The 13,206-nt window shown below is 38.1% G+C and overlaps 1 protein-coding gene across 2 annotated transcripts in view; it reads right to left on the bottom strand.

The window, feature by feature from the left end:
- The window catches only part of SLC45A3 (solute carrier family 45 member 3), a 135,441-nt gene that overhangs the window by 67,267 nt on the left and 54,968 nt on the right, over positions 1 to 13,206 (bottom strand). The gene's annotated exons all lie outside the window — the stretch shown is intronic.

The raw sequence follows: 13,206 nt of genomic DNA, 5'->3' as shown, positions 1-13,206 counted from the left end.
TACCATCCCCCAAACTAACAATGCAGCTAAAATTGAAAAAATAGGAAGAAAGTGCACCAGCCTAGTGCATTATCGTAAAGGACTTTAATAAATAATAGTAAAACACTCACAAAGAGAGAGAATTCACAGGTGCAACTGATGCGCTTCGAGGGACGTGCCCGTTTCGGGGGACTTGCCCATTTTCTCAGAGCTAGCCTATTGGACCGACATGCGTCTGATTTTATGCCTGTGAATTTTCTCTCTTTGTGAGTATAATGGAGTATTTTACTATTATTTATTAAAGTCCTTTACGATAATGCACTAGGCTGCTGCGCCTTCTTCCTATTTTTTTACTTAAGTTTGGTGTCCCTATACTGAAGAGCTCAGCAAAGCCGTGGTGCATATATTTGTGGTCACAGTTGTTGATGATCCTAGGTTGTCCTATTCAGTGGTGCATGATGGAAGTTCTATCCTTTTTGGTTTCCAGGAAGACAGGGCCGCCATGAAGAGTATTTCATCTTAGCACAAATTTTGTTTTTGACAATGCTGTTGTCCAAATGTGCCCCCTATGCTCCCTCATCCAGAGTGGGGGCACTGTTATACAGGCACTGTTATACAGGAGCTGTGTTACTGGCCAGATCACCAGGGGAAAAGCCTAAAAAAAGAAAACAAATGCAGCCACCACGTCTAATAATTGGAAAGCTGCAAAATACAATAGTATTACATTTTTGGTTTTGGGTTTAATACCACTTTAACGATGTAAGGCGTATGGTGTATGCCAGAGATATGCAATTAGCGGACCTCCAGCTGTTGCAGAACTACAAATCCCATGAGGTATAGCAATACTCTGACAGCTAGAAGCATGACACCCAGAGGTAGAGGCATGATGGGACTTGTAGTTTTGCAACAGCTGGAGGCCTGCTAATTGCATATCCCTGGTGTATGCCCTTGAAAATGTCAACAATGTCCCCAGGAAAAATACATCAAGTTTACTTCTCTGATTTTTCTTTAGTATGGACACAAGTACATATTGCAAAGAATAAATACAGGATGTGTCAAATTAATTTTTACTGAGTTGACCTACTGCAGTAAAAGTAAACATTCAGTCTGCCAGTATGTGTGATGGCATTCACAACAGGATGTCAGCTACACAAACCTTCTCTCATTAACTCTCGATAACTGTAAAAACTACTATCTGGACTTTGTAGCAATCATAACAATTTGGGGTACCTGCAAGTTGCTAAATGACTGGTGCAATATCTTATTTTGGGCCCACGTGCCCAATGTTGGGTGTTGCTAGGGTAGGGGTGTAAGGAACTTTGAAGAAAAAGCTTTCCAGCTAGCTAACGCATGGTTTGGGGGGGGGAAGGTGCGGGCAAGAAACAGTCACAAAATGCATAAAACTCATTGTAGTGAGCAGAGGGCAGTAGTGTTGTACAAGGAAGACGTGACAAAGCAGAATGTTAATGAATACAGAAGAAACTAAGAGGCTGGGAGGAAATATGGGGAAACTATAAGGTATATTCACTTTTTTATGTCATACTTATTCACAAAACATGTATCTCACACAGACTCAGACACATACAGTAATACATATTTAAACCTTTATTGCCATGTTAAGATGAATGTTTTATTAAAAAACAACCACAACACTGAAAGGGTCCCACAATTTTCCAATATACATTTTCTATAAAAAAAAAAATCTCTAATGTGTTTTTGCAATGGAGCAGGGAGAAAACAGCCTAACTCTGCAATTCGCAGGCTGTGGGTGGAAAGAACACTGGTGTCATCCACCTGGCTGTGCAGGGTTTTTATGTCCTATTTTCACTACTCTCCTGTGCCACAGAAGGCAGTTCTCCATAAATTACTGTGGAGAATCTGCTATAGGGCAGAAACATATTATATCATGTGTCTTTGATGCAATATATTTTTATATATTTAGATTTTATATTTTTATATTTTATTTTATTAGAACAATTAGGTAAATTGATAGTAACTGATAGTAACTTTTGAATTAGGGTCCTTATGATGCTTAAAACTATACAGATGTGATCAAGGAAATATAGATTTAATTTATAAAGTAATTTAGAAAAGGTAAAAACATATGCTAAAAGAAACACTTATGAATATGCATGGCATTTTATTTGGCCCATATGCATAGTTACATAGTTAGTAAGGTTAAATAAAGACACCAGTCCATCCAGTTCAACCTGCATGCATGTGAATGTATGCCTAAAGGAGCACACACACAACTAAATAAAAAATATATTAAACCAACTCTGATGCTAAGCTGAATATGTAAAATACAGCTGTACCTTTCAAGAAGAATGTAAATACTTACCTCTTCTGCTGACCACCCCGCTGAATGCCGCTTTGATCAAAAGGAATACCTGGCAGAAGTCTGTGCAGAAACCAACATTTCTGAAGTATCAATCTCCTGTGTCCCCCTCCCCTCCCCCTGCACTCAGTGCTTACCCCCCGCCAATGATACTAATGCAGTGGGGAGAAGAATCACAATATTTCTATAAAACACATGTTTCTCATATAGTCATATTTAGGCTCCATGCACATTAGCATCTTTTTTCTGCTCCTAGAAGCTAAATAGTGTTATCCTATGTGTCCATGCACACTACTTTAGACTATTAGCATTTTTTGAGCTTCAGCGTCTAGTAGCAGGAACAAAATTGTTATTGTAAAGTTTCTTGGAGCGTTTATCCAGCATAAACGCTCTTAAATGCTACTAATAGCGTTTTTGAGCTTTTTTACCCCTTTTTTTAAAGGAACCGTAAAAATGCTTAAACACTCCTAAACGCTACTACAAAACGTAAATACCAGCAATTTTTAGTGCAGCATTTTTCCAGCATTTTTTGTTTGCTTAAAAAATGCTAGTGTGCATGGAGCCTTAGGGGTTAATAGACAGTAGATCAGTAATTGTCCTTTTCTAAAGAAAAAGGCATCATTGTTTAACCATAGTCTAGATGATTTCAGCCAACAAATAAGATGTAAAATTGATACGGTTTGTACTGAAATTTCAGGCAGCTGTTTGAAAAATAAATTCAAGGGGCAGGAGGCGGAGCCTAGCGGAGCAGACATGCATTGTTAGAGCTCCACACCGCTGAGGAGAGAAGAGAAGGACAAAGCGGAGCCTGCAGGCTCAAAAGGTATCCATTTGAACCTTTTTGCCCCAGGGAACAAACTGTGAAAGTTTGGGCAGGAAATATGGTACTGGGAGGAAACCGTGGCAGAAATAAAAATCACCTCACAAAGAGCTCACAGGCACTCACTGCAGCTGAAGCAGCTCCAGTCACCTCACAAGATACAGCATCAGGGCGCTCTCACAGACAGAAAATGTCACAGCAAGACTCTCCATTTGAGTCAGATACAGAACAAATCCTCTCACAAACTTCTCCACAAGCCTCCTCAGTATCCCCAGTAATATTATTACAATTTGAAAAGATGCTTCATAAGGCTTTAAAACAAACCTCAGACCAAATAACAAAAAGCCTAACCAAAGAAATAAGAGAGCTGGGAAACCGCACCGCAGCCTTAGAAATAAAAATGGATGAAATTAAAATTACAACCCAAGAAAATATAACAGAATTGGAACAATTAAAAAAAGAGAATTTAATACTTCAAACTAAGCTCGAAGATTACGAAAATAGAGCCAGACGTTCAAACATGCGCATAAGGGGAATACCTGAAACTGTGACAGACCTGCAATCTACTATTACTGCTCTATTACAAGAACTAAAGCCAGATATCCCTATTGAACGTTTAGAACTGGACAGAGTACACAGAGCCCTCACAGCCAAAAAGAAAGATGGACCCCCACGTGATATAATCACAAAATTTCATTATTACAGAACGAAAGAACAAATACTAATTGCTGCAAGAGAAAAAAAGGAACTTAATTTTCAAGGACACAATTATCAAATTTTTGCTGACCTATCCCAACTTACTATTACTAAAAGACGATCCATGAAACCCCAACTAATGGAACTGCAACGCCACAACATTATGTATCAATGGGGCTTCCCCTTTTCAGTCAGATTTAACTACCAAGGTACAATTTACAGAAGCAGATCAGCAGATGAACTACAACAAACCCTTTTAAAATTAAATCTGACAGAACCCACAAGCAGCAACACTCCCACACGCAGAAGAATGGCGTCATCTTCACCTTCAGGCAGCACCCAGAAAATTTCAGAACAAAATGGGAATCATCATTCTCACAAAAGAGGCCGTTATGCCACATCATCCATGGACCAAGAAGATTCAATGGACTGACATCCTAATTCCTGATATCTCTTCATTTATTATACTAAGAGATGGTTCTCTATAAAAAACCTATATTTATAACTGAACGTAACTGCATTCTGATAGTCACACACTGTGTGGGATCATGTTACATTCCAGTTATATTTCTTATTACTTCTGATTCATATAGCCTTAGAATATATAAGTGAAATAAGGAAATTCTTGTTCAGTTATATATTATCAGGTAATAACAATAGATTTATTACTTTTTAGGACAAATATGTTCAATAATCCAGAAGTAATGGAAGCTTTTTCTTTCTTTTCTTAAAACAAATATATTATTACCTAACTAGTTCCTAGAATTATGTTTTTGTTTATTCTAATCTGAAGCAATACAACCTCAGTTTTATGAGTTAACATATCTAAACAGTTGCATATGAATAAAAAATGTAATTGTTTACTCTAAAAGGGTTAAAATCCCAAAATAATTCAAACTATCTTCATCAATACCAAAGTTATTAACAGTACCTTTCTAACTGAATTATTTAGCCTAGGGCAAGACTAACCATATACAACCACCCTGGAATAAATAATTTCAACAAAAACTATATTCTGCACTCCAATTAATGAAACATCATTTTGATGTCTTTTGACATAGCACTTCTCTCCTGTAAGCGGAAGATCCGTGTACCCCCATTAGCCCTCCTCATTCTCCCAACCATATTATGTGGGAGTGTGACGAAGGCACTTATTCCCCTGAGAGAGATATTTATTCTCTTTCACGGGTAAATTGTGATTACTTGCAAAAAATAATTTATACAATGTATCATCTAATCTCATATGTTTTTTGTTTACTCTTTACTCCAGAATTCACTGGTTTCTTTTCTATCTATTCATCTCTTCAGTCCACACAGGTTGATCTGCGCAGTCAGCTCTGTATAACAAAAAGTAAGTCAAAACTATTTGATCTATTGCCATGGCACCACTGAATATACTTTCCCTGAATGTTCAGGGAATAAATGTCCCTCAAAAAAGGACCAAAGCCTTCCGTACTTTCCATAACAAGAAGGCTCACATAGTATGCCTCCAAGAAACACACTTCACCAAAGATTCTACTCCAAAATATATTTCTCCTTTTTATCAACAAATTTACACGGCTTCTGCCTGTACCAAGCAAAGGGGAACTCTAATTGCATTTCACCGATCCACACCATTCACCTTATCATCAGAAATTAAAGACCCAGAAGGTAGATACCTGATACTCATGGGTTATATAATGGATACAGCAATCACGGTGATTTCCTACTACGCTCCTAACAAACAACCTACACCATTCCTCTCACATATATTACAAGTGATTAATACACACAAAATAGGAACAGTAATAATGTGTGGGGATTCGAACCAGGTCCTCCTCCCATTTCTAGATAAATCACCTTTTACACCATCCAAAATAACCTCTAGATTACCTTTTTCTCAACTTCTTTCCAAATACAATCTGGTAGATTCATAGAGAGAAAGTAACCCAATGAAAAAGAAATTCACTTATTTCTCGCACCCTCATCAAACCTTCACCAGAATAGATCATATTTTTCTAACAATAGGAATGATACCAGAAATTATTGCATCAGATATAATTCCGATTCCGTGGTCTGACCATAATGCAGTATACACTACTATAGCCTCAGCCATACCAAAAGCGCATGACCCAACGTGGTACTTACCAGACATAATGCTCAAACACCCACTACATCAGATGGCCATTGAACAAGCTTTAAAGGAATACATATCAATTAATAATACAAAAGACATCTCCCCAATAACACTGTGGGAAGCTCATAAGCCTGTCTTGCGTGGTACAATACAAAGACAAATGGCACTATTTAAACGGGAACGCAAAAATCTAGCAAAAAAACTAGAACTCAATTTTAATGCAGCCTACATATCATTTCAAGATAATCCATCTCAGAGTACAAAATCTCATCTGGAAAAATCTAGATTGGAATACGATCTATTTCTTGATAAATCCCTCAAACGCTCCAAACACAATTTCTACATGAATACAAACAAACCAGGTACATATTTGGCTCGGGCATTAAATTCAACTAACAAATCTTTCAAACCAATACGTTTGAAATTATCAAAAAATGTTTACACTTGTAATCCAGTTAAAATAGTCCATAAATTTCACTCACATCTCGCAACTTTATACAAGACAAACAATGAATTTAATCCTACAGAAGCTGAATCCTTCATCTCAAAAATAACCTTACCTGAGTTATCTCAGAATCAAAAAAGCAGTTTGGATGAGCCTATAACTATAGATGAAGTTGCTAACGCCATAAAAGACCTAAAACTTAACAAAAGACCAGGCCCAGGCGGCTACTCGGCTTTATACTATAAAACATTCTCAGAAATACTCTCTCCCATTCTCACTGAAACTTTTAACAAACTTCTAGATGGACATTCTTTTCGGCAAGAAACACTAATGGCAATTGTTTGTATGATCCCAAAACCCCTTTCTGATGATACTTCCTGTGTGAATTATCGGCCTCTCTGTTAAACCTCGATATTAAATTATTAGCAAAAATAATAGCAAAACGCCTCAATAGCATTATAGGAAAATTAATACATAAAGATCAAGTAGGCTTCATGCCAAATAGACAGGCAGGCGATACTATACGCAGGGCAGTGTTATTGGCACATATTGCTAAAAAACGGAAAATCCCTTTATGTTTTCTATCTCTCGATATTAAGAGGGCATTTGACACAGTATCCTGGCAATATATGCAATATTCATTACAAAAATGGGGTTTTGGACCCCACTTTTTAACATGGATCAAAGCATTATATAATAAACCCAAAGCCTATATAAAATATGCTGGATACAAATCTGAAGCCTTTAATATCGAAAGAGGTACCCGACAGGGTTGCCCATTATCTCCCTTATTATTTGCCCTTATACTCGAACCCATGGCCCAATACATCAGAACAAACCAAACTATAACTGGCATTGAAGTAGGAGGTATTACACACAAATTATGTATATTTGCAGACGATATATTACTTTTTCTATCATCACCACAGGTCTCTGGTCCTAACTTAATACCAGCTCTTGATGGATTTGCAGCCCTATCCGGCCTTATGATTAATCCTAAGAAATGCCTAGTGCTTAATATTTCACTCACAAACATGGAATTGATCCCGGCTAGGGCTGCACTCCCATTCACATGGGCAGAAAAATCAATCCCATATCTTGGAATTCATTTAACAGCATCTCATTCTGACTTATTCTCAACCAATTATCCTCCTGTATTAAGACAGATCACAAATCTAATAAAACAATGGTCGCAACTTCCTTTATCCTGGATAGGGAAGATTAATGCAATCAAAATGACTATTCTACCCAAATTGCTTTATCTATTCAGAGTCCTCCCTATTCCAATTCCTTCCTATTTTTTGAGAATAGTACAAAAAAGAGCAACTTCGTTTATATGGGGCTCTTCTAAACCACGTATACCTATACACACACTACATCTTCCCAAAAATAAAGGAGGCCTAGGATACCCTAATTTTACTAACTACTACAGAGCAGCACATTTGGCCAGTCTGTCCAAATACCATGCAAAACAGGAAATCCCATTATGGGTATTTATAGAGGCTTCAGAAAATGACCCTCTATTAATATCAAATTTATTATGGCTTGATCCTAAAGACCGCTTTAAAATTCATAATCCCATAACTAAACACTTCTTATCTCTCTGGGATAAACTAAAAACCAAATATCAGTTACAATCTCCACACAATCCTCTCCTTTCTTTTATCAGAAATCCGGCCTTTTATCCGGCATGGATCTACCCAAATTCTTTTAAAGCTTGGACAACATCAGGCATTCAGACACTAAATGACTTCATAGCATCTAAATCATTCCTTTCATTCCCATCGCTTAGAGAAAAATATGATCTACCAAACTCTGAGATATTTAGATATCTCCAAATCAAAAATTTCTATACACCATTCCTAAAGGGGGATACACCATTATCCCAATTATCCATTTTTGAATCAATCTGTACAAAACATCCATTTGCTAAAGGTACAATTTCATCACTTTATAATCAATTATATGGAGTAGCAAATCTTAATAGACCCTCTTACGTTCAGAGGTGGGAGGAGGACCTGGGACAAACTTTAGAAGACACGGACTGGTCTAACATATGGCTCACATCTAAGTCATTTTCACCCAACATCTTAGCACTGGAGACAAATTATAAAGTCCTAACTCGCTGGTACCTTGTACCCGCTAGAGTGGCAAAATATTCACCTAATACCTCAACTCTTTGTTTTCGAGGATGCCCAGAAATAGGCACATATTTACACATATGGTGGACGTGCCCAGTAATCCAAACCTTCTGGAAGGAAGTCTTCGTGATTGCATCTAAAATATTTAAAAAAATAATACAACCAGATCCATATTTAACTTTACTTAATCTAAAACCGGAATGGTTAACACTCTCTCAATTCAAACTTATGATCCAACTAATAACGGCTGCAAAACAAACAGTGGCCAAGGCATGGAAATCTCCTACATTGGTACTAGCAGAAACAATTCACAGAATGAATAATACAATGTCCCATGCTAAGATGGTAGCCATCGATCAAAATCAAATTCCAAAATTTGAAAAACTTTGGCATCCTTGGATAAAACAACAGTTCCTGTCAAACTTCAATGACTCTGTCCTGTTGCCATGGTAACAGATTAAATGACTTACAGAGACACCCATTCTAAGGCTTCAAAGAGAACTAAAAAGAATAATAAACTGACGAGCGGGACAACCTTGTGGACCATACCTCTACCTTTCAACCCTTTTTCTTCTTTCTCTTTCCTTTTCTCCACCTTACGATTAAAGCTCATTATCAGAATTTATTTGACCTATATACACTCTACTTGTAAACAATATGTATAGTAGGTATAAATCATTTAAATACCTACAAAAGTAACTAAGGAAATGATATATATCTTTAATTTAGGTTTACGTGAACCCAATGTTTAATATTTGAAATTTCATGATATTTACCTATATAAACCCTACTGTAAAACAATGAGCTTACTTTATAGATCCTTGTAAACTTACTTTATGTATCTTTATAACATTGTATACTCAATAAACTTCTTTTGACAAGGAAAAATAAATTCAAAAATGCTGTTGAAATTTTGTAATAATAAATGCTCATCATGAGTAAAGTTCATGTGGCAGGCAAAAAAGAAGGGAACAGAAAGCTGTGGGAGGGTAAATAAAGTTTACAAATGAGATGTGAAACTATTGTTGTACACATCATTTTGGAAATAATAACAATGTATTAGATAAGGTTTTGCTAAATTCCAGTAATGGGGTTTTTATTTACTGTATGTAGCCTTGCTTTAAATATACAAGTTAGAAAAAGTTACTTCTTTTTCAAATAATCAGAGTTTATTTTTGGCTTCCACAGAAACATTTAAAGTGGATCTTTAGTTAGAAAAAAGTCCTGATAGATGACTGCATGATGGCCCCTTTTGCAGGTATAGCTATGTAAAACATTTAAAATAGGGTCCTATACTGTTTAAAATGCAAGGCACTGTTTCACCCTGCTCTGCACAGCCTTGGTTGTCCTGTATTCTCGGCACTGTGCCGATAATCGGTGAGTCACTAAAGGCTGATCTGCTGATCGCCTCAAGATTTACTGCTGCAGGGTGTTGAGCAAAAAAAAAAAAAAAAAAAAAAAGAACCAATCGCTGCCGCTGACCTATTGTATTCTGCCAGTGGGGAGCCTTAGCTAAAACCTGAAAAACTAACAAGGACAGTGCCTTATCTTATCTCCCTAATATTCTCTCCTTTCTCCCTCAATAGCAGTCTGTGAACTTCAACACTTTGAGCTTCTGTTGGCCTTCCTTACTCACCAAGCCACCACTTACAATAAAGGCTGGAAATGCGCACATTTTAATCGCAGAAAGGGACATTTTATTTTTGAGACTAAGGAGAGGGAGAGCGTTTCTAATAAGGAAATGACTGCTTTGGGCTTCAACAAAATGGTGGCTTCCAACAAGAAGAAACCTTAGCAATGCTGGAAGCAATTTACAGCACATAGTAATTTTGGTAGCATAATGAATAATGTAGAATGTATGTTGTTATTGAACAAAAAAAAAAAAAAAAAAGATTAAACTTTAATGGGTAATATTCTGCTTTAAGGAAAACAATCTCTTTCCAAAGCCTAAACAAGAAGTAAAAAAGGTACCTTGGGCAACGGCAAAGAGAAATAGTATTATATAGAATAATCAAATTGAAATAAAATCGACGGATAACAGAATGTGGTGAAAAGCATTGTGTCATTTCTCAAAAATGTCTATATTTTGCTATAATAAATATGAAATCTCAGAATAAGACACAGTGGGCTCCATTTACAGAATCAGATCGCAAGCGGTATGTAGTCGTCTGGACACATTTTCCCTAAATATCACATGTGATTCTGCAACTGTCAATTCACTATACCATTTTGCTACCATGTGTCTACATGTAATTACATGTTCTTTTTATTTTTGGTTTCACTTTTTAAACTGGGCAGCACTGTAATGTAACAATATCTCGCAAGATTACAGGCAGCCCACCTCCTTCTATACAGATCTCACCCATTTTTAGAGGAAAAACTTCTCCTCTGTGCTCCAGTTGACAGCAGAAGTTTTCGGCTTCATAAACAGGCTGCAGAGATAATTTTTTGAGAACTGAACTGAGAAAAAAACATCTCAGTTTAAGAAACGTATTATATATTTCCATATATACAGTATCTCACAAAAGTGAGTACACCCTCACATTTTTGTAAATATTTTATTATATCTTTTCATGTGACAACACTGAAGAAATGACACTTTGCTACAATGTAAAGTAGTGAGTGTACAGCTTGTATAACAGTGTAAATTTGCTGCCCCCTCAAAATAACTCAACACACAGCCATTAATGTCTAAACTGCTGGCAACAAAAGTGAGTACACCCCTAAGTGAAAATGTCCAAATTGTGTCAATATTTTGTGTGGCCACCATTATTTTCCAGCACTGCCTTAACCCCAGGGGCGGACTGACCATTTGGGCACTCGGGCACTGACCGAGGGCCCCATGCCACTAGGGGGCCCCATCAGGGTTGCCAGCCTCAGTAAAACCAGGGACAGATTGTAAAAATCTGTGTATTTTTACATCTGTCCCTGAAATGTCAGACACCGACATCATTTTGATGTAAAATCTCGGAGGCTATAGCTGCTCCGCCCCTCCACTACCTCCTCAGCCAATGGGAACACAGTGTACACGCCTCCTTCCCCCGCGCGGCTTCTTTGAATACAGAGCAGGATAAGCCGACAGCTAGAGGAGAGGGGAGGGAGGCAGGGACACAGCTGCAGTGTGGGATGGACTTCAGGCTGATGCAAGGTAAGCTGACTAACTTGGCTGAGTTAAATGTCGTTTTATCAGTGCTTTCTCTGGTGAGCAGAAGGGGAGGCTGTGTTTCCTCTAGCAGAGCTCCTGTCTCTGAGGCTGTTAGATCGTTTTTCTGTGTGTGAGAAATGCACTTCTTCTGGGGGAAGGATGTTGTGAACTTCTCCCCCAATCTCTGCTACACCACCCTACTGATTACCTGCCCACCACTACACAGACACATCATCCTCCTCTCCTGTATTACCACCGAATGTGTGTCTGTGTCTGTATACTGTGTGTCTATCTATGTGTATATTGTGTCTGTATACTGTGTGTATGTCTGTGTGTATATTTTGTCTGTATACTGTGTGTGTGTCCCTATCTGTATACTGTGTCTGTATACTGTGTGTGTGTCTATGTGTATACTGTGTCTATATACTGTGTGTGTGTCTGTGTGTATATTGTGTCTGTATACTGTGTGTGTGTGTGTCTGTGTCCATGTTTGTATACTGTCTGTATACTGTGTGTGTGTCCGTGTCTGTATACTGTGTGTGTGGCTATGTGTATACTGTGTCTGTATACTCTGTGTGTGTCCGTGTCTGTATACTGTGTCTGTATACTGTGTGTGTGGCTATGTGTATACTGTGTCTGTATACTGTGTGTGTGTCTGTGTGTATATTGTGCTTGTATACTGTGTGTGTGTGTCTGTGTCCATGTTTGTATACTGTGTGTGTGTCCATGTCTGTATACTGTGTTTGTGTGTATACTGTGTGTGTGTCTGTATACTGCATCTGTATACTCTGTGCCATCTGATTGGTGAACTGCTGAGCTCGGCCTCAGATCCAGCAGCAGGTCTGGGTACACACCTGTGCAGTGACATCATGGCACACATCAAGCATGGCTTTTATTCACATGCCTCAATGCCCAATCTGTGGCCAACCACAGCAGTTCACTATTCAGCTGGCTCCACGACTCACTTGCGCAGTTCAGAGCCTGCAACAAGTGGATTTTTTTTAAAGCTTTTTCCCACCAGCTGCTTACCACACCAAGCACTAAGGTGCAAAGGTGTGTGTAAAGGGACACTGATAAAAGGTGACACTCTGGGGGCTCTGCCGTAAGTTACTACTCTGGGGATATCATAAGGGGAGATTCTGATGTAAGGGGGGACTGACTCTGCGGACTGTGATGTATAGGGAGAATGTTGGAACTTTGGTATAAGGGAGAAATCTGATGTAAGCGACTGCTGTACTCTATATGTTGTTTTGTTTGTTTTGTTTGTTACTTACTCCTGACCCATGTACTCTGTACATTATACTGTACATAGACCTGACCAAGGTGTTGTCTCAACAGTTGTTGGTTTTAATTAAAAGGATTTTAAAGTCTTGTTTTTTTTATTTATTTTTAAATAACAAGCGTGTCATACTTACCTCCTCTGTGCAGTTGGTTTTGCACAGAGCAGCCCAGATCCTCCTCTTCTCGGGTCCCTCTTCGCTGCTCCTGGCCCCTCCCTCCTATGGAGTGCCCCCACAGCATGCAGC

Source organism: Aquarana catesbeiana, linkage group LG02 (genome assembly GCF_042186555.1).
Source record: "Aquarana catesbeiana isolate 2022-GZ linkage group LG02, ASM4218655v1, whole genome shotgun sequence".
NCBI classification, from domain to species: Eukaryota; Metazoa; Chordata; class Amphibia; order Anura; family Ranidae; genus Aquarana; species Aquarana catesbeiana.
The sequence above is the reverse complement of the archived record's forward strand: the minus strand, read 5'-3'. Positions and strand labels throughout refer to the sequence as shown.